The sequence below is a fragment of the Cimex lectularius genome, unplaced genomic scaffold (assembly GCF_000648675.2).
Source record: "Cimex lectularius strain Harlan isolate CLEC.00 unplaced genomic scaffold, Clec_2.1 scaffold231, whole genome shotgun sequence".
In the NCBI taxonomy this organism is placed as follows: domain Eukaryota; kingdom Metazoa; phylum Arthropoda; class Insecta; order Hemiptera; family Cimicidae; genus Cimex; species Cimex lectularius.
The window spans coordinates 482,532-505,912 of NW_019392879.1; the positions used below are offsets into that span (position 1 = coordinate 482,532).

General features: G+C 32.6%; 1 protein-coding gene across 1 annotated transcript in view; it reads right to left on the reverse strand.

Annotated features, from left to right (window-relative positions):
- The window catches only part of LOC106673990 (glutamate receptor ionotropic, kainate 2-like), a 282,478-nt gene extending 260,018 nt beyond the window's left edge, over window positions 1–22,460 (reverse strand). The window contains exon 1 of the mRNA XM_024229005.1: window positions 22,359–22,460. The gene's annotated coding sequence lies outside the window, so the exon portion shown is untranslated. The remainder of the gene's footprint in view (window positions 1–22,358) is intronic.
- Window positions 22,461–23,381: the final 921 nt, after the last annotated feature.

A 23,381-nucleotide genomic window follows, 5' to 3' on the forward strand; every position in this document is an offset into this window, starting at 1 on the left:
TATATTTCTTTCTCATTCACTATCTATCTTATATTTTATAATTAATTTTCATAATTATCTGTATATGTTTTACTATTCCGACCTGTTTATCTGTTAGGCGTTTTTCTATGTTTGTCTTTTTTCAAATTTGTAGCTCTTCACTACTTACCCTTTTTTTCTGAGTTACTTCACTGTATCACTCACTGTCTACATCTACACTCTCTCTCTCTACATCTCTTTTGCTCCCTGTCTCTCTCTTTCACCCTTTCGATCTGCTCTCATGATCTCTTTTTCTCACTGTAAAAATTTACCCTTCTTCTATTTAGTTTTATTAATTTTTGGTTAATATTTCTTTAATTTCTCTCTCTCTGTTTCTCTCTCTCTCTCTCTCTCTCTCTCTCTCTCTCTCTTTCTCTTTCCCTTTCCCTTTCCATTTCAATAATCCCTTTACTCTCCACTTCATTCTATTATTTTCACTCCCCCTCTTTCATTCTAATCCTGCCATTTATTTATTCATTTTGTTTTCACCCTATTTTTTCTCTCTCGCTCTTTCCCACCCCCTCTCTCACTCTCTTTTTCCCTTTCACTAATCCACTAATTTTTCTTTCTCCCTCTTTGTTTCTCTCTCTCTTTATTTATTTCTCTCTCTCTCTCTCTCTCACTCTCTCTCTCTCTCTCTCTCTCTCTCTCTCTCTCTCTCTCTCTCTCTTACGGACTATATAAACTATAATTACATACTATAAAATACATTGTAAATTGTCAAATTAATAATTATAAACAATGTCAGAGACATTAGCAGAAATAAAATTTTTCCCGTCCAAGAAATCTAGGTAGGACTTATCAATGGTTAATTGATTAAAGACTAAATCATCATGAAAATAAACGGTCCATAAATAAAAGAGACCATCTCATTTTTGCATGAAAAAATTGCCCATTTTCTCAACCTTTTAAGTCACAGAGCTGCGGTAGATCTCGGTTTTTTAGAAACTTTTATGCTGATCGAGAAAGCGTTTAAATGTTTTCCTAGCTTTAGTATCGGTAAATGTAAAAATTCGCCAACATGTTATATTTTGCAAATTTTACGGCTGACAGAAGATAGGAAATCTCTGAAAAAATTATCTTGTTCAGGGTAAAATTTTCCAAAAAAAATGAGATCTAGCGCAGGTATATGCATTTCCAAAATTGGCCAATTTTCCTGCAAAATGAGGTCGTCGGTATTTTGACGGGCAGTATATTCCACGAAAACAATCAAACAAATCATTAAAAAAGGACATTTATATACATGCTGTGCCGTTATACCTAATTTGTGAAACAAAGCCGTTTTAACTTACCCACATATTAGTTAATCAAATAATTAAATTTTAAAGGGTTATATTATTACTCAACAACTTCGAGCAGTAACTACGTGATTCCCTTTTAACTTAACTCATCGTTGGTTATTATTTTATTATAGAATGTTAAATAGTGATTAAAAAATTTTGCATTCATAGATATAAGTAATAATATTTAAGAACAAAAATTACAAATGAAAATTTGTTAGAGAGAACTTATACTTAAATCATCCCCCTCTGACCCCAACAAAAGCTTTTCTTCACGAAGGAAGGTGGCAAAAAGTTCGTGAATGACGCCACCCTCAATTGAACAATTCGATCAAATAACTAAAATTATTAAGTCATCAATAAAACCTTTGCACGAAAATATCTTTGCCCTTAGCAAAAAATGTAGTTCATAAAATAGACATTTATAGGAAAAAGAAAGCTTCTGTTTAAAATGATTTAAGTAATAAGATCAATGAAATAAGAATTATTTACTGGTGGACAAAAATATAATAAAGAACAATAAAATCATTAACATGAAACGTAGTTATATTCTAATTAAAATACAATAGGCATGGTGCAGATTCAGTATTTTATTATAAATGTAACATCTCTTACAAACAGATGTCCCAAAAAAAATAAAATTAATTAAAATTAAATTAATAATATAAACTAAAATAGATAAAAATAATAATAAATTAATTAATAAGAATTTTAAAAGGTTGGTACCAATGTAAATAAAAGAAAAATAAACATAGAAGAGCTCGAGGGGCCAGAGATCGGACAGTCTCTCACCTGAACCCGAGCAGGATCAACCTAATTAAAAACACAAGGTATTTAAGATCATTTCTTTTAATTCCGGATATCCTTTGAGCTATCGCCAGTTAAATTTATTAGTTCATTTCAATTTGTTTTATTTTACAAAAAAAAAGTTGTATTTTGTTTTGAGTTTATTAAAGATCAATAAAAATAATTTATTTTATTTTACAAAAAAAGTGTATTTGTTTTGAGTTCATTAAAGAAGATCAGTAAAAATATAATTTATTTTATTTTACAAAAAGGTGTATTTTGTTTTGAGTTTGTTAAAGAAAATCAATAAAAATATTATTTTGTTTCTGGAAAGAATTTTATATTTTACATTTCCACGGAGATGTGACATACAAATATAAGATAGAAAAAAGAAAGAGATAAAGAAAAAGAGAGAGGGACAGAGAGAACGTAAGAAAGAGAGAAAGAAAGAGAAAAACATAAAGAGAAAGAAAAAGAAGGAAGAGAGATATAAAGAGAGAGAGAGAGAGAGAGAGAGAGAGAGAGAGAGAGAGAGAGAGACAGAGAGACAGAGAAAAGAAAAGAGAGACAGAGAAAAGGAAAGAAAGACAGTAAGAGAGAGAAAAAAGAGGAAGGAAAGGAAGAAAGAAAAAAAGAAAAAATAAAGACAGAAAAAGAAAGAAAAAAGAAAAAAAAGAAAGAGGTAAAGGAAAAAAAGAAAGAGAGAAATACAGAGAGAACGTAAGAAAAGAGAAAGAAAGAGAAAAACAAAAAGAGAAAGAAAGAGAGAGCGACAGTGAAAAAGAAAGTAAGAGAGAAAGAAGGAGAATAAGAGAGGGAGAAAAAGTTCTAAAGAGGGGACGGAGAGGGAGAGAGAGAGAAAGAGAGAGAAACAAAAAGAGAGAAAGAAAGAAGAAACAGAAATATAAAGAGAGAGAGACAGAAAAAAAGAAAAAGGGAGAGAAAGAGAAAAGAAAAGAGTGAGACAGAGAAAAGTAAAAAGGGAGAGACAAAGAAAAGGAAAGAAAGAGAGAGAGAGAGAGAAAAAAAGAGAAAAGAAAGAAAGACAGAGAAAGAAAGAGGAAAAAAGAGAAAGAAAGAGAGAGCGACTGTGAAAAAGAAAGAAAGAAAGAGAAAAAGAAAGAGAATAAGAGAGGGAGGGAGATGGACAGTGAGAGAGAGAAAGAGAAAGAGAGAAAAAAGAAAAGACAGAACGAAAGAGAACGAGAGAGCGAGGGAGAGAAACAAAGAGAAAAATCGTGGGAGAGAAGGTGAGAGGGAGAAAATGTTCTAGAGAGTGGAGAGAGAGGGAGAGAGAGAAAGAGAGAGAAACAAAAAGAGAGAAAGAAAGAGAGAGAGAAAGAAAGAGAGAGAGAAAGAAGGTGAGAAAATAGAAAGAGAAAAAGGGAAAAGTTCTCGAGAGGAGAGAGAGAGAGTGAGAGAGAGAGAGAGAGAGAGAGAGAGAGAGAGAAAGAAAGAGAGAGAGAAAGAAATAAAGAGAGAGAAAGAAAGAGAAAGATTAGAGAGAGAGAAAAAGAGAAAAAGTTCTAGAGAGGAGAGAGAGAGAAAGAGAGAGAGAGCGAGAGAGAGAGAGAATGGGTGAGTGAGTGAGGGTCTTTTCGAAAATTTTATTGTTCATTGCACTGTGTTTTTATAGCACTTTTTCATTTACTTATAATAACATTTTTTCATTCAGTTATAATTTTTCTTTATATTAAATTTATTATTAACTAAAAAATAAAACGATAGTTATAAGGTTTTATTATATTGTAAAGTACATTTAATGTAGACACTTGCCTGGTTTTCATCAGAATCAAAAAAAAAATCAGTTTCTTTCTAATCAGACTTATAGAAAAGTTTAAACAGAGATAGTTAAACATTTTTGTATTTGTAGAATAAAGTCGTTATCAAATTTTGTCTTTTGTAAGTGAAACACTTATCATCAAGCCTCATCAAGAAAGAGTAGGACTTTATCTCACGGTCGCTTTTTTCTCAAGCTTTGGTTCCATATTTCTTAAACTGTGAATAGGACAAGAAGGTTGCACAGTCTAGTTCTCCCGTCAGAGTTTACGTCGGTAATTTATGTATATTTAAAAGGAAACATTTAATATTCGTGTCATAAACTTTGAATATATATCAGATTGAAACGAAAATTTCATTTTGTAACAATCATCATATCTTACCAGTATTTACCCGTTTAGTTTTAATACTAAAATAAAATTATCGACCTTTTCCAGCGCGATTTTCCATTACAGCTAGTAGCGATATAAATCGGGATGTTTGTATCGGCTTGTCAAGCCGACGCGCATCAAGCAAGGGAATCTCCATGATCAGGGAATCTGTTAGTGGATTTGGTTCATTCATGAGAGCTCATTCTCGGCCATACACGTACGGTGGGGGTGGCTTACTTCCATGAGAGAACCCGGCTTGTAAATACTTGAGAGAACCCGTAGAAAGAAAGGGGGAAATTTATAGTAGGGCATCTTCTATACTTAATGAATGCTGGAAGAGTTGAATTTGTCATGTCCGAGAGTGTTAATCTAAGGCGGATTTCCAAAGGATAAAAAAAAAAAAAACAGTTTGGTCGAAATACAGGATTTTTTCTTTGTCTGCCAACTTTTTATTTCCAATTCATATCAGAGTAAGCGAAATTTACATTTACACGTCATGACTTGAAAAAAAAAAAAAAAAAGCGATTCATTATCACCTTCTGTCGTATAAAACCGCAGAAAGTACCACTACATCTCGAATAATTATATTTTAATTTTAGAGAAGAAGGAAAATGCCTTTTACAAAAAAAAGAAGAAGCAGCATGCTCAGTAAATTGCAAACGTCAGCATAAACCTTTTCACAGAAAAATCTGAAAACACAAACTTTTCAAGTAGATTTTAGACTTATCAGATACAAAGAAACACAGGAACACTATTTTTCATCCTAGTATGGCATATTTTATATTTCCTAAATTTGTCATTACTTAAAATTCCACATGGGCTGTTGCATAACTATTCCGAATGTTCCTTCCAGGGCCTATAACATTAAAGAATTTACAAACTTGAAAAAATGTCATTAATTCAGAATGCTTGTATAAAGATTTATAAACCTATTAATTTTAAATTTTGTTAATCCAGAATCGTTAAGATTTGGGAATAACGTTATAATTAAGAGTAAAAAAGATAGTTGCTTCTGTCCTCTTCTTATTAGCAGAACATAACTTTAAAAATGATGAGTTAGCCATAACAATAAAAAAATAAAATAAATGTTTGTGGTCAACACTCTCCCAGCATTAAAAGGTGTCGTTCCCAGAAGAAAGAACCAGAATGCCGGAGGATAAGGAGCTTAGGTCAAAACCGAAATTGGTCAAAATATATAACGAAGATAGAGTTTGTGATAATAGAAAAAAAAGAAACAAGGAAACGTAAAATTTTGAGCGCCGCACGTGGAGGATGAACGCAGAAAAGCGGAAAAAATTCAGTAATACCCAAACTGTTTAAGGTAAGTTCTCCAAATTTTGTTTGTTTAGGTTTTTGGTACACTGAATACAATGAAACTTTTTTCGAATCAATTAGACCACAGAACATTGTCCAAAATTTTTGTCCAAAATCAAAAAATTAAACAAATATCACCAATAATCATCGTGGATTTCTATTCTATGGATTCGTGGATCGCTGAATTCAAAGAAACTATTCTCAAATCGATTGGGCCACAGTAAACCGTTCAAAATTGTGGTCGGAAGACAAAGAAGTTTGTAAAAAATAATCTGGCTTATTCTCAGATAGATTCATTCACAATAATTGCATCTGAATAACTATTATTAGGGGGCGTCGGTGGCCGCAACGGTTTAGGCTTTGACACGGCGCTCATCACTGTAAGGTAGAGGTCCCGGGTTCGAATCCAGCGGCCCTGCAGTCGAACCCGACATACTTACCAATGGGCTTTTTTTCATAAACACCGTCACCCCGAGGGTTGATGACTGTTGCTTCAGATGCTGTTGCAAACCCTCGTAAAAAAAAAAAANATATATATATATATATATATATGGGTCCGACTTCACTCAGACGTTTGTTGAACTACTTAAGCACGTTTCAGTATTCATCTTCAGAGAGGAACGGATCAGTTTAACAACCGAGTGACGGTTCTGCATGAATTCACCGACTTGCACACACACATTATCAACTCTATGTTTTTAATAAAGGAGTTAATTTTTGTTGTACGATTTCAGAATATTTTTTTAAAATTTTTTATGGAATATAAAACTAACCCTCCATGCAGTCTCTAAGAGTCCAGGGTGAATTAGGACTACTAGTGATGATTTTTCTCTCTTCTTCCGGGCTGAATAGGATTTAACATTCATTTATAGCCCATTTCTTTACTATTGACTTTCTTATTTTTAATAAATCAACGGACTGGCGCCCAACTTTTTTAATTTTTTAGATTTATGCGTATTTAACTTTTTTATCACCCGCCCCCGTTTCTTCACTGAGCGAAGGGCAAATTGCTATCGGCTGAACATTGGGCGTAAGTGTGCTTCATATACTGAAATTGTGATCTTCAAAATCAAAATGTCCTGGAAGGGCCAAAATCAGGCGATTGGAAAAGACAGCCATCAATTAAGCTCCGAAGGTCGGAAATTGTTTTCCATTATTTGGGCTGGCATAAAAAGACACACAAAAAACACATAATAAATAACTCCAAATTATATTTCGTGGTCCGACGAATAACTTCTTTCGATAAATTAATGTTTATGTAAGGTATAGGTTGAATTGAAAAAGCTAGTGTCACGAAAGGGATTCGAACCCACGACCTTTGGCTCAATACGCCGCTGATCTACTTGAGCTATCGTGACTTCAATCCACACGATTTAATTAGTAAAATGAAGTATATCTAAGCGTTCTCGTGGCCATTTCATCTGAATCCTGATTTCACGACATTTGAAAAATGGCAAAAAGGAGGGAAATTTGAAAGGTTGCAGGTCGAGATGGGGAGTTGGTGTCCGATTGGGACGTAGGTCGTGGGTTCGAATCCTGCTCGTGACACTAGCTTTTTCATTTCAACCAATACCTTACATAAAAATTAATTAATTAATATAATAAATAACATTGGAGAACCGCAGGCCGCCTGTGAAGTTGGGACCCCGGTTTCGATAACGAACTTCAGGGTGAACGGAAAAAGATGAAAATGTTAAAAGGTGAATAGAGTTGTAAATATGTACGAGAAATCCTTCGGGATCCATGGTTTTGGATGCGAGGGGGCTGACTTAGGGGCAAGAAAAGTTGGGTTTTCAAAAACTAGGGTGAGGCGAGCACTTTCAAGGTTTGGACGATGGAGGTTGATAGTTCGAGATCGTGTCGAGAACTGAAGAGGACGGGATTTACGATCGGTTTAAGTAAAGGACAAGAGGGCAAAGTCCACTTGACTCCGTCCTGAGCCCAAACATCCATGGTTCAAGATGTTATATTTTGGAAAAGGTCGTCAGAAACGTGGTCTTTTTTTTCTTTTTTTTTAACAGACCCGCCGGACTTTCACACAATAGAGCATTGGAGTTTCTCGTTGTTCTTTAATCTGAGAAAATATTTATTTTAAAAGCAAGGGCCAGATATAAAACAAAGGAAATCCTCGAGCGAGGTTGCGGAGTGTCGACGGGAAAATGGATAAAAAGACCATTACGTAATCACGTTCCGTTTAGCATCCGACCCTTTATGCTCAGCTCGTGGCTTACATAACAAAACACGAGGGACAGTCCGGTTCTTACCATATGAAAATTATCTATTGTAAAAACGAGGTCAGCGTACTTAATCATACAGGCCACTTCGATGCCGGAAAGGCTTATACACTAAGTCCCCTCATCTAATGTGTAGTAGATTGATCCTGAGAGCTAGTAAACATTAACTTGACGGTTTGTACATTTTAAGTTAAACTACTTTTTTTTTGTAAAACTTGATTCTTGATATTTATGAGTGATGCAGCGAGGTCGTTGTGTTGAATATTTATTGTTGATTTAATAATTTATTTTTTACTTCAATTGCGTTTTAGTGGTCAATTGACCAAGTTACATATTTCAATTAATTATTCTTTCCATTTCAGGTCTTGGTTGAGATAAAAAAAGTCTAATGCCACGAGCGGGATTCGAACCCACGACCTTCGGCTAAATACGCCGCTGCTCTACCACTTGAGCTATCGTGACTTCCATCCTCTCGGACACCAACTCTCCATCTCAACCTACCTTTATTTTTTATGTTGCAGTATATTACAACTACCTTCAAGAGGAGAGAGAGAGAGAGGGAGAGTGAGGGGGGGGAAGAGGCCTTCTAACAGACAAAAAATAGAATTAGTGAGACTAGTGAGAGCGAGGCAAACTGAAAAACAAAAACAAAATTGAGAGAGAGAGAGAGAGAGAGAGAGAGAGAGAGAGAGAGAGAGATAGAGAGAGAGCGAAGAAGAAAAATAAACAAGAATGGAAGCAAGAGAGGAAAAAGAGTAAATGAAAGACCAGATGAGGAGCGTGAATCTGAATAAAAAATATAGGAGAAGTAACAGAGAGTGAGGTAAAAGAAAGAGAGAGAGAAAGAGAGAGAGAAAGAGTGAGAGAGAGAAAGAGAGAGAGAGAGAGAGAAACACCAGAAAGAGGAGTAGAGAATAAGAAAAATAGACAAAAGATAAAAGAATAAAAAAACGAGAGAAATAGGCAGTTAGTGAGTGAGAGAGGGAGAGAGAACGAGAACACGAAAAGTAAAAAATAAATGTAAACAGAAAAAGAAAAAAACGAGACAAATAGGTAGTTATAGTGAGTGAGAGAGAGAGAGTGAGAGAGAGAGTGAGAGAGAATTTCTTGGCCTTCCTTTTTGACATATTTATAAATTAGCTTGCCTCATACCGGGTGCTTTTGTACAGTGCTTTTTGTACAGTGAGTTTTTTTTTGTCAAGCTATATTTCTAATTTGAACTTAAGCACACACTTCGGAGCACCTAGTTTTGGTTTTCCCCCCATGGATACAGGCTACCCGTTTTATGGCTGGTTGGCCAGCCTGTTTATTTCCTTCAATCATGTCCCATACTTTCAGGTAATCTTGTGTTTTCCTAAAGCCATGAAGTAATTCAGGTACTCTAAGTCAAGTTCGGAGTTGAAAGAGTAAGCATTTAGTGCTTTCATAGTTGCATAACTGTCTGGGATTACGTGAACCTTTGATATTTTTCTGTATTAACTCGCACAGAGTTGTATTAATGAACCTCAGCTTAAAAAAATGGTTGGAATTAGTGGAAGGTGCTTAGGGCAATTTACTGAAACCTAGGGCTACTTTCCATTCATAGGTCTCTAGAATCTATGACTACTTAGAAGAGTCTGTTGAAGTTAACTTTTTCTTTCATTTTGTCAGGAACCAGCTATGTTATTTATTTGAAATTTGTGAAGAATTTTGTGATGGCTCATCCTTAGATCTCCGCTTGCATCTCAGGAGCTTAGGCACTCTGAAAAGCCATCTTTTGTATATAAATATGTAAAGCTGGGAGGACCAGTGAAGTTTCCATTGATGTAGTAGAACAGGTGTGCTTTACTGCATTAAGATAAAATATTTTATTCGGTTTATGTTTTCTTTACGTGGTTTGCAGCAAAAGAGGTAATATCAGTCCTGGGGTTCATTAGTTTTTCGAACCCTCGACCCTAACAGTAATGAGTTACCGTGTCAACAATGTAACAGTTGTGTAATAAGTTGCGAATATTTTGGTCTGTCGTATCACTCTTGTAATTTTTAATTCATTTGCCTGTTATATCAAATTTGTTACACTATGTTTCACATTTACCTAATAATTTAACTTGATGGTAGTCGTTCACGAGTACGAATGACTTTCTAACTCAGAGTATGGTTATTCATCATGCAAAATTCCTCTTTCTCGTCTCACACCTGTTTTTAGTTTGCTCCCTCAGCGATTTTATTACCAAAGGAGAAAATCACATTATTACTAACACGCCTAGTCGTTGGTATTCCATGTTCACTTCCAGGCTTATCTTTATCAAAGTATGCTTTAGTTTATGAACGATGCAGAACAAAATTTATTTTAAACTAACATAATCCACAAGTTGTGCCAGACAAGAATGATATAAAAAATAACTTATTCTTTAAAGGAACAAACAACAAATATCACATAGAAATAACACAACTAATCCTATTCTTGATGGATACTTAACACTTTAACTCCCCAAAAAAGCAGATACAATTTATTTCCCTACGGACATAAATGGTACGATTTGAGTCCTTTTATTTCAATGGTAAAACGGCCGGATTGGGCAAAACGCCCCGCCTTGAATAAATGTTCCATCCGGAACCGCAAACCGTGCAAATATCCACGGCTTCCTCTTGGAAATCAGAGTTACTGCTCCAATTCAGCGACAGACCACGGACCCTCGCTATTCTCGCTAATGAAACAAAAGAGGGTTTAGCTCCCATGCAATATTTTCTCGATACAGTTTCTCATTACATTTTTTTCTCCTTTTGTTTATATGCTGCCTGCAAAGTCTATAAGGACATGGGTTCATTTGTTTCGTTGTTTTCATTTAGGGCATTTTATATCACGTGCCATACTTTATGGTTAACATAAAACTAAAAATTAATTCAAATATATAAAAATTATAAGGACAGTACATTCCTACAAATGAAAAAATGGTCAAACGAAAATTAATAAAAAAATAATACATTCTAGCTGTGACACTATTTCATTTCAATCAATAACATACATAAAAAAATAATTAACTGAATGATGTATTGGGTTGTCCGGAAAATAATGCAGGATTTTGGTATTAAACAAAAAAAAAGAAACTAGTTACTTTAAAGCAATGTTCTTTAATCAAAATAATTTCCCATNGTAATCCTGTAAACGTAAACAGAATATTTTATATAGATTTTTTTTAATGAAAACTTAAAATCCTGCATTATTTTCCGGACAACCCAATAATTTGGTCAATTAGACACTAAACATAACAGAAAAACAAAGATTTAATCTAATTTTTTAATGAAATATCGATGAATTGCATTCATAGGTAAATAGTACGTATGAAAATAAGTATTCAGATAAATCTTCTGTATTTTAATTTTCCAATCTCTCTCTCTCTCTCTCTCTCCCTCTCTCTCTCTCTCTCTCTCTCTCTCTCTCTCTCTCTCTCTTAAGCAGTTTCTTTCTTTATCTTTCAATTTCGTCCATTGTTTCCTTCTTTCTTGTCCATTGTTTTCTATCATTTGCGTTGTTTCTTTTTTACCACTCTATTTTCCCATTTTTTTGTTTGTTTCATTCTATTTCACTTTATTAATCTAGCTCTCTTTCAGTTTTTTTATTACTTTTCATATTCCTTCTTACTTCACTTATCTCTTTATTTATTTCTTGAATTTTGTCTCTCTCTATTTTCACTTCTTCTGGACTTTTTATTTTTCAATTTTATTTTTTTCTAATTCTATGTCATTATCTTTTTTTCTTCCTTTTTTTCTTTGTCTATCAACAAATTTTGCATTTTGTTCCTTTCTTTCGTTATTTATAGATATTATCTTTCTTTTTGGGATAAGAAAAGTGCTGCATTGTTATTTTGGAATCTCTCTCATTTTCACATTTTCTCTCTTTTTTATGGGTAACATAAAACTGAGAATTAATTCAAATTTATAAAAATTATAAGGACAGCACATGCCTACAAATGAATACTCTGTCCAAAGAAAAAATAACACAAATAAAAGATCCCCCTTCTGACACATTTTAATTTCAATCGAAACCTTACATAAAAACAATAATTAATTGTAGGAAGTAATTTCGTCAATAAGACCACTAAACATAATGGAACAAATAAAAGATTTGTTCTATTTTTTTCTTTACAATCCTTTTTTTTATGAAACTGTAATGGATTGCATCCATTCATAAATAGTCCGTATGAAAATTTCTGTTCTGGTCAATCTTCTGTACTGAAATTTTCCAATTTCTCTCTCTCTCTCTCTCTCTCTCTCTCTCTCTCTCTCTTTCTCTCTCTCTCTCTCTCTCTCTCTCTCTCTCTCTCCCTCTCTCTCTCTCCCTCCCCCTCTCCCTCTCCCTCTCACCCTCTCACCCTCTCTTTATATTAGATTTAAAAGCACTACATAAAAGCTTAAAAAAATGAAATTGTGAAATATTTCAGTGAGAAACAATGGTAGTACGATCTGTCTGTTCTTCACTGACACNTCTCTCTCTCTCTCTCTCTCACTCTCTCTCTTCAGAAGTTTCTTTCTTTATCTTTGTATTTTGCCTATTGTTTCCTCCTTTCTTGTCCATTTTGATTTTTCTCTTCCGTTCTTTTTTTTACCACTTTATTTTCCCCATTATTTTGTTTGTTTCATTCTATTTAACTTTATTAATCTTGCTCTCTTTCAATTTTTTTTACTTTTCATATTCCTTCTTACTTGATTTATCTCTTCATTATTTTTTATTTATTTACTTCTTGAATTTTGTCTCTCTCTATTTTCACTTCTTCTGGACTTTTTATTTTTCAATTTTTTTTCTAACTCCCTGTCATTATCTTTTTTTCCTTTATTTCTTTGTCTATCTTCAAATTTTGCATTTTGTTTCTTTCTTACGTTATTTACAGATGTTATCTTTCTTTTTGGGATAAGAAAAGTGCTGCATTGTTATTTTGGAATCTCTCTGATTTTCACATTTTCTCTCTTTTTTATGGTTAACATAAAACTGAAAATTAATTCAAATATATAAAAATTATAAGGATAGTAGATGACTACAGATAAAAACATTCTCCAAAGAAAATGAATAAAAAATCCCCCTCGTGACACTTTTTCATTTTAATCAAAACCTTACATAAAAAATAATCAATTGAATGAAGTAATTTGGTCAATTAGACCACTAAACATATCGGAACAAATAAAAGATTTGTTTTAATTTTTTCTTTACAATCCTATTTTGAACGTATGAAAATTTGTGTTCTGGTCAATCTTCTGTATTGCAATTTTCCAATCTTTCTCTCTCACTATCTCTCTCTCTCTCTCTCTCTCTCTCTCTCTCACTTCAGCAGTTTCTTTCTTTATCTTTGAATTTCTTCCATTGTTATCTTTTCCTTCCGTTCTTTTTTTTTTCACTCTATTTTCCCATTTTTTGTGTTTCACTCTATTTCACTTTAATAATCTTGCTCTCTTTCAGTTTTTTTATTGTGTGTCATATTCCTTCTTACTTCACATATCTCTTCATTATTGCTGTGTATTTCTTGAATTCACTCTATTTTCACTTTTTCTGGACTTCCTTTATTTTTTAATTTCATATTTTCTTTCTAATGCTTTATCGTTATTTTTTAATCTTTCTTTGTTTATTTCTCTATCTTCAAATTTTTCTTGATTTTTGGTATAAGCAAAGTGCTGCATTGTAATTGTAATCTTTTTATGGTTAACATAAACTGAGAATTAATTCAAATATACAAAAATCATAAGGACAGCATATGCCTACAAATGAACACATTGTCCCAAGAAAATTTTTAAAAAATAACACAAATAAAAGATCCCACTCGTGACACATTTTCATTTCAATCAAAACCTTACATTAAAATAAATTTAATTGAATGAAGTTTGGTAAATTAGACCATTAAACATATCGGAACCAATAAAAGATTTGATCTATTTTTTTCTTAAAAATCCCATTTTTTCAATGAAATTGCATTCATTGGTAAATTGTATGAAAATTTGTGTTGATCAATCGAATTACCATTAGATCGGCTGGCTGGAATCCACTCATGGTAATGAAACTTGTTAATACTGGTTCAGGTCCCTTTCAAAACTAATTAACTTTAATGAAGTCTTAATTTGTCAAATGTAATTCTTATGACAACAGCACACAAAGCTCTGATTGCAATTTACGATTCACGTATGGAAGCTGAAAGGAAAAAATTCGGAAATATTGAATTATTGAGTACTTTTACTACACTGAATACGCGCGCGCACTTGTGTCTGTGTGTTTTTATACACTGATCATTATGTCAGGATTGAATACTTTTTCTCGTTCTTATGTCGCACATCTATCAAATTATCAGCCAATACGAAACACAATTTCTTTCACATAATTTATTTGTTTGATATCTATGCCTCTCATGTAACAAAATAAAGATAACTATATACACATATAGATAGATAAATTAGAGATAAATATATCTTTTTATATATCTATACAAACAGATGGACAGAGAAAAAGAAAGAAAGAGAAAGAGGGGGAGAGAGAGATTGGAAAAGAAAGAATATGCAAAAAGAAAAAGAAAGATTACAGCTGTAAATAACGAAAGAAAGAAACCAAATGCAAAATTTGAAGATAGAGAAAGAAATAACGGAAGAGAAAAAGATAACGATAGGGAATTAGGAAGATTCAAAAATAAATAAAATTGAAAAACAAAGAAAATACGGAAGAAGTGAAAATAGAGGGAGAGAAAGAATAGAAGAAATAAGTAAATAAAAAGATATGTAGAGATAAATTAAATAAGAAGGAATATGAAAAGTAATAAAAACTGAAAGAGAGCAAGGTTAATATATTGAAATAGGAAGGATGAAACAAACCAAGGGCGAAGTACAGTGATAGGAACAGAAAGAAAGAATGAAAAAAGTAGCTGCTATAAATAAAGAAAGAATCAATGGACGAAATTGGAAGATAAAGAAAGAAACAGCTGAAGAGAGAGAGAGAGAGAGAGAGAGAGAGAGAGAGAGAGAGAGAATGATAAAGAGAGGGGAAAATTCAAATGCAGCTACTTTTCTTATACAAAAAAAAGAAAAANAAAAAAAAAAAAAAAAAAAATATCTTTAAATAACGAAAGAAAGAAGCAAAGTGCAAAATTGGAAGATAGAAAAAGAAACAACGAGAAAGGGATAGATAATGAGAGGGAAATAGAAAAATTAAAAAAAAGATAAAAATTGAAAACAAAGAAAGTACAGAAGAAGGTAAAAAGAGAGATAAATAGAATAGAAATAAATAAAAAACAATGAAGAGATAAATAAAGAAAGAATTAGAGGGATTTCAAAAGAAATAAAGAGACAGAAAGAAACAAACGAACAAAGGACAAAATAGAGTGAGAGAAACAGAAATAACGGATGAGAAAGAATTCAGCTATAAATAACGAAAGAAAGAAAGAATGGAAGAAATTGGAAGATAAAGAAAAAAGGGAGAGTGAGAAAGAGAGAGATTGAGAGAGAGAACGTAAAAGAGAAAATGAGAACAGAGAGAGAGAGTGAGGAAGGGAAAAAGAGATTGAGAGATTGAGAAAGAGAACTAAAAAGAGAGAATGGGAGAGAGAGAGAAAGAAAGAAAGACAGAGTGAGAGAGGCTGGAAAATTAAAATGCTGCTAATTTTCTTAAGAAGAAAGATAACATCTGTAAATAACAAAAGAAATAAGCAAAGATTCGGAAGATAGGTAAAGTAACAGAATATGAAAAGTAATAAAGTGACAGAGAAAGAGCAAAATGAGTAAAGTGAAATAGAAAGAATCAAATAAACAAAGGGCAAAATGGAGTGGTAAGTAAGAAAGACGGAAGAGAAAGGTAGATAGAATACAATAAAATTTTACATAGAGAACTTAAGTATACTTTTTATAAGGAACGAGATATAGAGAAAAATAATACGAATGTGAAAGACAACAAAGCAGTAGGAGGATTGAGAAAGGAAGAAATAAAATACTAGAAATATAAAAAGAGGCAAATAGAAATTGAAAAAATGTAAATTTAGAGATAACAAAGTAAAAACGAGACAAAAGATGAATAGATAGATAGGTAGATAAAGGTATAGAAGAGATAGATGGATAGATCGATGGATAGATAGATAGATAGAAAGATAGACAGACAGATAGATAGATAGAAAAATAGAGAGCAAGAGAGAGTGAGTGAGAGTGAGAGAGATAAAGTCAGGCGGATAAATATAGAAAGAAACAAAGCTAGTAAGTGTGTGTGTGTGTGTGTGTGTGTGTGTGTGTGTGTGTGTGTGTGTGTGTGTGTGTGGTGTGTGTGCGTGCGTGTATGTGTGTTTGTGTGAGAGAGAGAGAGAGTCAGGTGGATAGGTAGATAGATAAAGAGAAAGAGCGAAAGGGAGAGAGAGAGAGAGAAATCAGTAAATATGGAAAGAAACAAAGCTAGAAAGTGTGTGTGTGTGTGTGTGTGTGTGTGTGTGCGCGCGTGAGAGAGAGAGAGAGAGATAAAAAGAGTGAGAGAGAGAGGGAGAGAGCAAGAGAGAGCAAGAGAGAGAGAGATAGAGGGAGGGAGAGAGAGTGAGGGAGAGAGAGGGAGTGAGAGAGAGAGAGAAAGAGAATCCAGATAACATCTATATATTAAATTGCACAATTACATAGATATTTGGCAAAAGTATATTTAGTGCAAAAAGCAAAAAAAAAAAAAAACAACGAAAGAAATTCCTGACAAATAAATAAAATGATTAGAAAAAAAGAACACTGGTAGAAACTTAAAGTTAAAGGGGAAAGGAAAGTGGAAGGACTTAAATGAGGCCTTTGCTCAAAGTTGCCCTTGTTTCGAAACAGGGAACCTTCAAAGAGAAAAAACTTAATGTAAACATACTTTCATTGACGAAAAATAAATATTAAAACAATTTTCGTTTAGTTATTTTCTAACATAAAGTTAAATGATGAGACGAAAAAATGGGAAATAAATTTTTTAATTGTGTCGTATATAGTAGGTAATAATTAAAAAACTCTTAAAAATTTTTTTCTAGCAATGTAATATTTGTGATTAAAGTGTTTTCTTGTTGATTAATTGAGATATTGGAAAAATTGTATCTCTCAAAAACCTGTTTCGCGGATTTTAGCTGGCTAGAATGTTTGTTTGGTAAGCCTGGCACCGTGTCAACTCCATCCATAACAGTAGCACTGACGCGCAGTGCCGCCTGCTCTTCTCCGGCCGCGTGCCAATGGTTTTTTCCCCCATTTTCAAAACAGAGGGGATCAATGGGATGGAACGTGAAAACGGCCAATTGCAGGAAATGTTTCACAAAGATGATCCCTTTGATGAAGGTCATTTGATGAAATGAACACTCCACTAAATAAGCCGAAAGAAAGCGAGAAAAAAAATAAATGGAAAGCTCGAAGAAAAGAGATTAAGTACGGACGGTGATACTGATCATAAAACTGTCAGTTTGGTTTGATTTTCTATACAAAAAAATTTTAGAAATGTCTAGATTTAATTGGTTTGATTCTGAATTTGAAAGGTAGAATAATTGTTAATGTTAGCATTGTTTCATATTTAATGTTATATTAAAAATCATATGTAATGTCATATTAAAAAAATAGTTATTATATAAATTAAAATAACAAAATAAAATGGTTAAAAAAATCAGTTAACATGAATAAAAAAATAGTCCGGTAAATTAACAAAAATGTATCTTCAGACTGTCCAAATTGTTAAAAAAGAAGCAAGATAAGGACGAAAGAGCAAGGAATACAACACTAAAAAACGAATGGGAAGTAGAGGGGTTGCGTTTTGATAAGCTTTCCTCTTATCACGGTCCCATATATGAATTCAACATTTTTTTTATATCTTTACGCCCATCTTGTCTCAGGATTATGGGTGGATGAATAAAGGTTGACGACAGACCCAAATACAACGCGAGATTATGTGGACCCATTTGATCAGGACACCGAAATTTATTACTTACATCAGATAAACGGTTTAAATTTTACTACTAAAAGAAAACTAAAAAATGATTACAACTGTGTGTAATTTTTAATTATTAAATTTTTACATTTAATTCCACTAATTTTCGTGGTTCGCCTGAGCAATTAATATCTCACGATAGCTCAAGTGGTAGAGCATCGGCGTTTCTAACCGAAGATTGTGGGTTCAAATCCCGCTCGTGACACCAACTTTTTTTATCTCAACTAAAATCCATAATTCATTGAAATTTACATTAAACATTTTACATCTAATAATTATACTTACAATAATATCAAAGATAATGCGAATTTTTTTTAAAGGAGAAAAAATATTTAGTTCCATAATCAAAGTTTCGAGAGATAATCTCCCTTTCATCAAGTTTTTGGTACTACTTCTCAAGTGTTTTGTGGTTCAAAGATATCATCATCTACTTTAAATATTAAAAATGACGGTTATGTTATCACAAGGCTATTTAATAAGAAATATGTAATGGTATATTGTCAAATAATAAAATGAATTTGACAAAAATATAATTTGAAGATTTTGTTTGTTTATATGGGTGCGAATACCTTTCGCTTTACCTCCTCTGCTATTTCTCTAGCTCATTTGTCCTCTCATTACACTCGCTTTCCATTTCTCCCTTTTTCCTTTACTCTCTATCTCTTTTTTTCTCTCGCCTAAACTTTAAGACTATTTTGGTTTGTTTCCTTCTCTCACTAGATAATTGCTTCTATCTCTTTTTCTCTCTCTCCCTCTCTCTTACTTCCTTTTTTATTTACTTTCCCTCTTTCTTTTTATTGTTTTCATTCACTCACTCCCTTTTCTTTTATCTTTTTTTTCTCTCTCTATCTCCCTTTCTCACTCATTGTGTATTTGTCTCGTTTTTCTCTTTTTGTTCTATTTTTCTTGTTCGCGTTCTTCGTTCCTCTTGATGGGGTTTTTCTCTCACTCTCTCTTAAAAAATTAAAAACATCTTAATTAAATCACCCGCTTTTCCGTTATTTTTCTCCCTTTGTGTTTTGTTTTATTTTCTTTAACTTCTTTTTCTCTTTGTTACTAACCCATTTATCTTGCTTTTTCTTTTCTTTCTAATAACATGATCTAAAATAAATCCACTTTCACTGTTTCCCTTCTCACCCTTTATTTATCTGTCACTTTTTCTCGCTCTCTCTCTCCCCCTAACCCTATCTATCTATTTCTCTCGCTCTTTATTACTTTCGCTCTTTCTCTTCTCATTTTTTCTTGATTCACGATCCTCTTCTGCCCTTTTCCTCACTCTCTCTATCTACCTCTTCCTTCCCTTTTTGTCAAGTTTCCGCATAAAAATATAATTTATAAGTTTATCTTATTCTTCCTTTAATAATTTACTTCAATGTTGATTTGACAATATTTTTGTTTCATTTTAAATCTGATGCGAATATAAACGAAATCATAATTGTAAATATTTATTTACACGTTAAGTGTAATAAATGTCATAGAGACCTCAATTTTTCGTGTATTTGAACAGATTGTTGATCCATCAATCAAATTTCTTGCTTTTTAACTCCCTCTCACGCTTTCTCTCTCTCTCTCTCTCTCTCTCTCTCTCTCTCTCTTACTCACTCTCTCTCTTTTATTTTTCTATTTCTCTCTCTTTTCTTATTATTTCTATATAACTTTATCCAAATCTCTCACTCTTTCTCTCTTTCTATTTCACTTTTTCTCTCTTGCTAGCCTTCTTTTCTTTTTCCTTCTTCACCTTTCCTCTCACCCCTCTCACGCTCTCTCTCTTCCTCTCTCATTCACTTTCTCTCTCTCTTTTATTTTTCTATTTCTCTCTCTTTTCTTATTATTTCTGTATAACTTTATCCCATTCTCTGACTCTTTCTCTTTCTCTATTTCACTTTTTCTCTCTTGCTAGCGTTCTTTTCTTTTTTCTTGTTCGACTTTCCTCTCACCCCCTCTCACGCTCTCTCTTTCGCCCTCACTTACTTTCTCCCTCTCCCTCTCTCTTATTTTTCTATTTCTCTCTCTTTTCTTAATATTGCAATATAACTTTATCCCATTCTTTCACTCTTTCCCTCTCTCTATTTCACTTTTCTCTCTTGCTAGAATTCTTTTCTTTTTTCTTGTTCACCTTTGCTCTCACCCGCTCTCACTCTTTGGCTTTTTGCTTTTTATCACTTTTTCTTTCTATTTCATTTTCCTCTTCTTACTTTGCTCTTCCACTTTTTCTCACTGTCATTCTCTTTTCATCTGCCTGCACGATAAAATGTTATATCCAATAGCAAATGTATTAAAAATAAATTCATTTTCTTTTCAAAATTAACATTTCAAACTTCCAGCCTTGATACATGCTCTGATATACAGTCATACAAATTATATTTCTCAATTAATTCTCTTAACATTTTCTGAAAGATAATATAAAAAACTTGAATAAATTTAAGTTATAATAAAAGTTTCCTAAAATATTCCTTTTTTCCAGGATAATCCCAGCGCTGCCTAATCCCTTAAAAACCGACTCGCAAAATTTCACCCTGTTCATTTGAAGGGTTGTATTTTAAAGAAAAATTTATCTTTCTAAAACTTACTTTGTCACTTTTTTGGAAAAGGTTAATTCTTATCCATAAAATATTATTTTAAAAATTATAACATGCAATTACGCATATATATTATATATTGACTATAAAGTGTATGCGTTAAACTATATATCACTTACGTTTTGAGTTAATAATAAACAAACAGTCATAGTTTGTAAAAAGGTAGAAAGAAAAGCGCCAAAATAAAACATTTGTATTCTTTATTACGTTTATGTTATTAAAAGTCAGTCAAAAACATAAATGCTCGCGGTTTAAATTTATTGCCATACAGATATTAAATTGCGCAAAGAACCGTGTTTATAATAAAAAAAATTGTTTCTCGCCTTTTTCCGAGGGAAACCTCCTCAACATATGTGACATGTGAAACTTCAACGTAATAAGAACATGCTCCCTTTTCCCCCTCATGAATTTTTAACGGACATTAAATGTTTTATTAACAATAAGTATTACACTTTGTCTGTCTTTTAAAGTGTTAATAAAAGTTAAAATATTGTTTGCTTATTGCTTTTTTTTATTATTATTTTTCCGATCAAAAGTTTTTAATTGTTTCTCATTGTAACTTTTTCAATTTTAAATTAATTTTTCATTGAATTAATAAGGCTTTTAAGTTGAGATAAAAAATTCGGTGTCACGAGCCTGATTCGAACCCACGACCTTCGGCTTCATACGCCGCTTTCTACCACTTGAGCTATCGTGACTTCGATCCCCTCGGGCATTAACTTCCCATCTCAACCCCACCTTTTGAATTTTCCCTCCTTTTTGCCATTTTTAGTTAGTGCCCGAGTGGATCGCAGTCACGACAGCTCAATGGTGGAGTAGCTGCGTATCAAGCCGAAGGTCGTGGGTTCGAATCCCGCTCATGACATTGACATTTTTATCTCAATATAAAAACCTTATTAATTGAATGATATTAATTTCTCAAGCGGACCACGAAAAATAGTGAAATTAATTTTTCCGTAGAATCTTGTGTCATAAATAAAAGGTGAAAATTTAAAGAAATCAAATCGTTAGGTTTGATTGCTGTGTTTTGATTGTTTCAAGAGATGTTATTCCATGACATTTAAATAATTTTAGATTAGCAAAAATTTGTATTTTTTTCTTAAACAAAGAATTAAGTAGAAGCTTTTTTTAAATAAAAACTAAATACATAAATTAAATACTAAATATTATTGGCTGTGAAAATAGACAATTCATTTCATTCAGATTTTAATTTCGTCTGTGACGTTTGTATCTTTAGGTATTTCGTCAAAATGAAAAATGCAAATGTTATGATGTAATTGAGTAGAAGAAAAGAATCGCCACAATTTCTCTCAGGGTAGACGACCCACGAGATTTATCAACTTGAGAGGGTTACTAAATCCGGATAATCCTTAAAGTTTGTAACGTGCTGATATAATAAAAATATCCTTTGACATTAGTTGCTGCTTGGAAGAAAAAAATAAAAAATATTTAAAAAATTATATCTGCCTGTGGTTTTGTAGCGTTACCGTATTGATTACTGAAAATAAATCAAAATTATATGAAAATTGACTTTTCATGACAAAAAAATTAGATACTAAACATGCTAGATTATTTATTATATTGAATATGTTTCGTTGATACTGAAAATGATTCTACCAAATAGGCAGGGCTGTCAAATATGACACTGTGATTGTAAATGTTAATAGATATTAGGAGAAAATCTGAAAAACATCGAAAAAAGTATATGCTATATACTAACTACTACTTCTACCAGCTATGATTTTTACATAAAATTGACTTGATTTGTGTCTTTTAACTACGTTGTATCATAAATAAATACACGACAAAATTTAAAAATTTGTTTAAAAAAAGCCACATGCTGACAATTAATAAATCATAAATTCTTCTTTATATAAGTTATAGCTAAAGGTTTTAAAATAATAAGCCTTCTACAAAAAATCCTTATTTTTGTAAAATCTTTTATTTTTAAAATTATATTTAGCATATATATTAAATATTTTATGTCTTATTTGAACACGATACATAAATGATAAAGCATTTTTTTGTTGGGGAATTAATTTATAGATAAGTTAATAATTCGTTAGGTAAGGTTTTCTTGCCTGTAGGGCGATGCCAGGAATACGTTGATGTGCCGGCGCGAAGGGTGAAAAAGGGGTTGCTCTCGCGAGGCTGGCGAACAGCTGACTGAAGCGTGGTTCATCGTGCGGTTTCCACGGTTATCCGACAGCCTGAGCCACCGTTTCCGCCCCCTCCGCAGAAGGCGGTCCGTGTAGTCGGTGGGTTTTGGACCTCGGGGGTTGGAATATATTTGTATGTTTGACATGGCGGTCGATTGAAATTTAATTAGATTTTGTTTTTCTCTCTGTATCATGCAAAACCGTTCTAAAAAACCGTTAGAACTTTGAAGTATTTTCCTTTAGTCAGGAAGTAGCTGAAGGTTAATAAGCATTTCATCATATCAACCTACAGCTGCAATATCTCGATGTGCATTTTGGTCTTCCGTTTTTTAATTAGAAGTGAGAGAGAAGAGAAAGGAGAAAAAGGGATAAATAAGAAAAGTGGTAAAGAAAGCGATAGAAAGGTAAAAACAATTTCTTTCTCTCTCATCCTCCCTTTTTACCTTTCACTCTCTTCTTTCTCATCACTTTATCTCCCTGCCCCTCTCACTCCTCTTCTTCTCTCTCTCTCTCTCTTTCTTTCTTTCTTTATTCTCTTTCTTATCGTATTTTTATATCTTCCTTGTTTCTTTTTCCTATTTCTCACTCCACTTTCTTTTGTCTCCCTCTTTTTTCTGCCATCACATCTACATTACTTTCTGCCATACCAATTTATGTCCTCAATCTCTTTCTCTCTCTCTCTCTCTCTCTCTCTCTCTCTCTCTCTCTCTCTGCAATTGCTTCTCTCATTGTTCTTTATCTTATTATTTCTCTTACTCATTTCTCTCTCTCAATCTATCTACCATCTATCTATCTAGCTATATATATATATATATATATATATATCATCTATCTACCTCCTTATTTTTATTTCATTTGTGTTTTTTTAATTTAACGTAATTTGGCTGTTTACTATGTGTATTGTTTTTTTTGTTTGATTATTACCTCGATTTTTTTTCTTTCTTA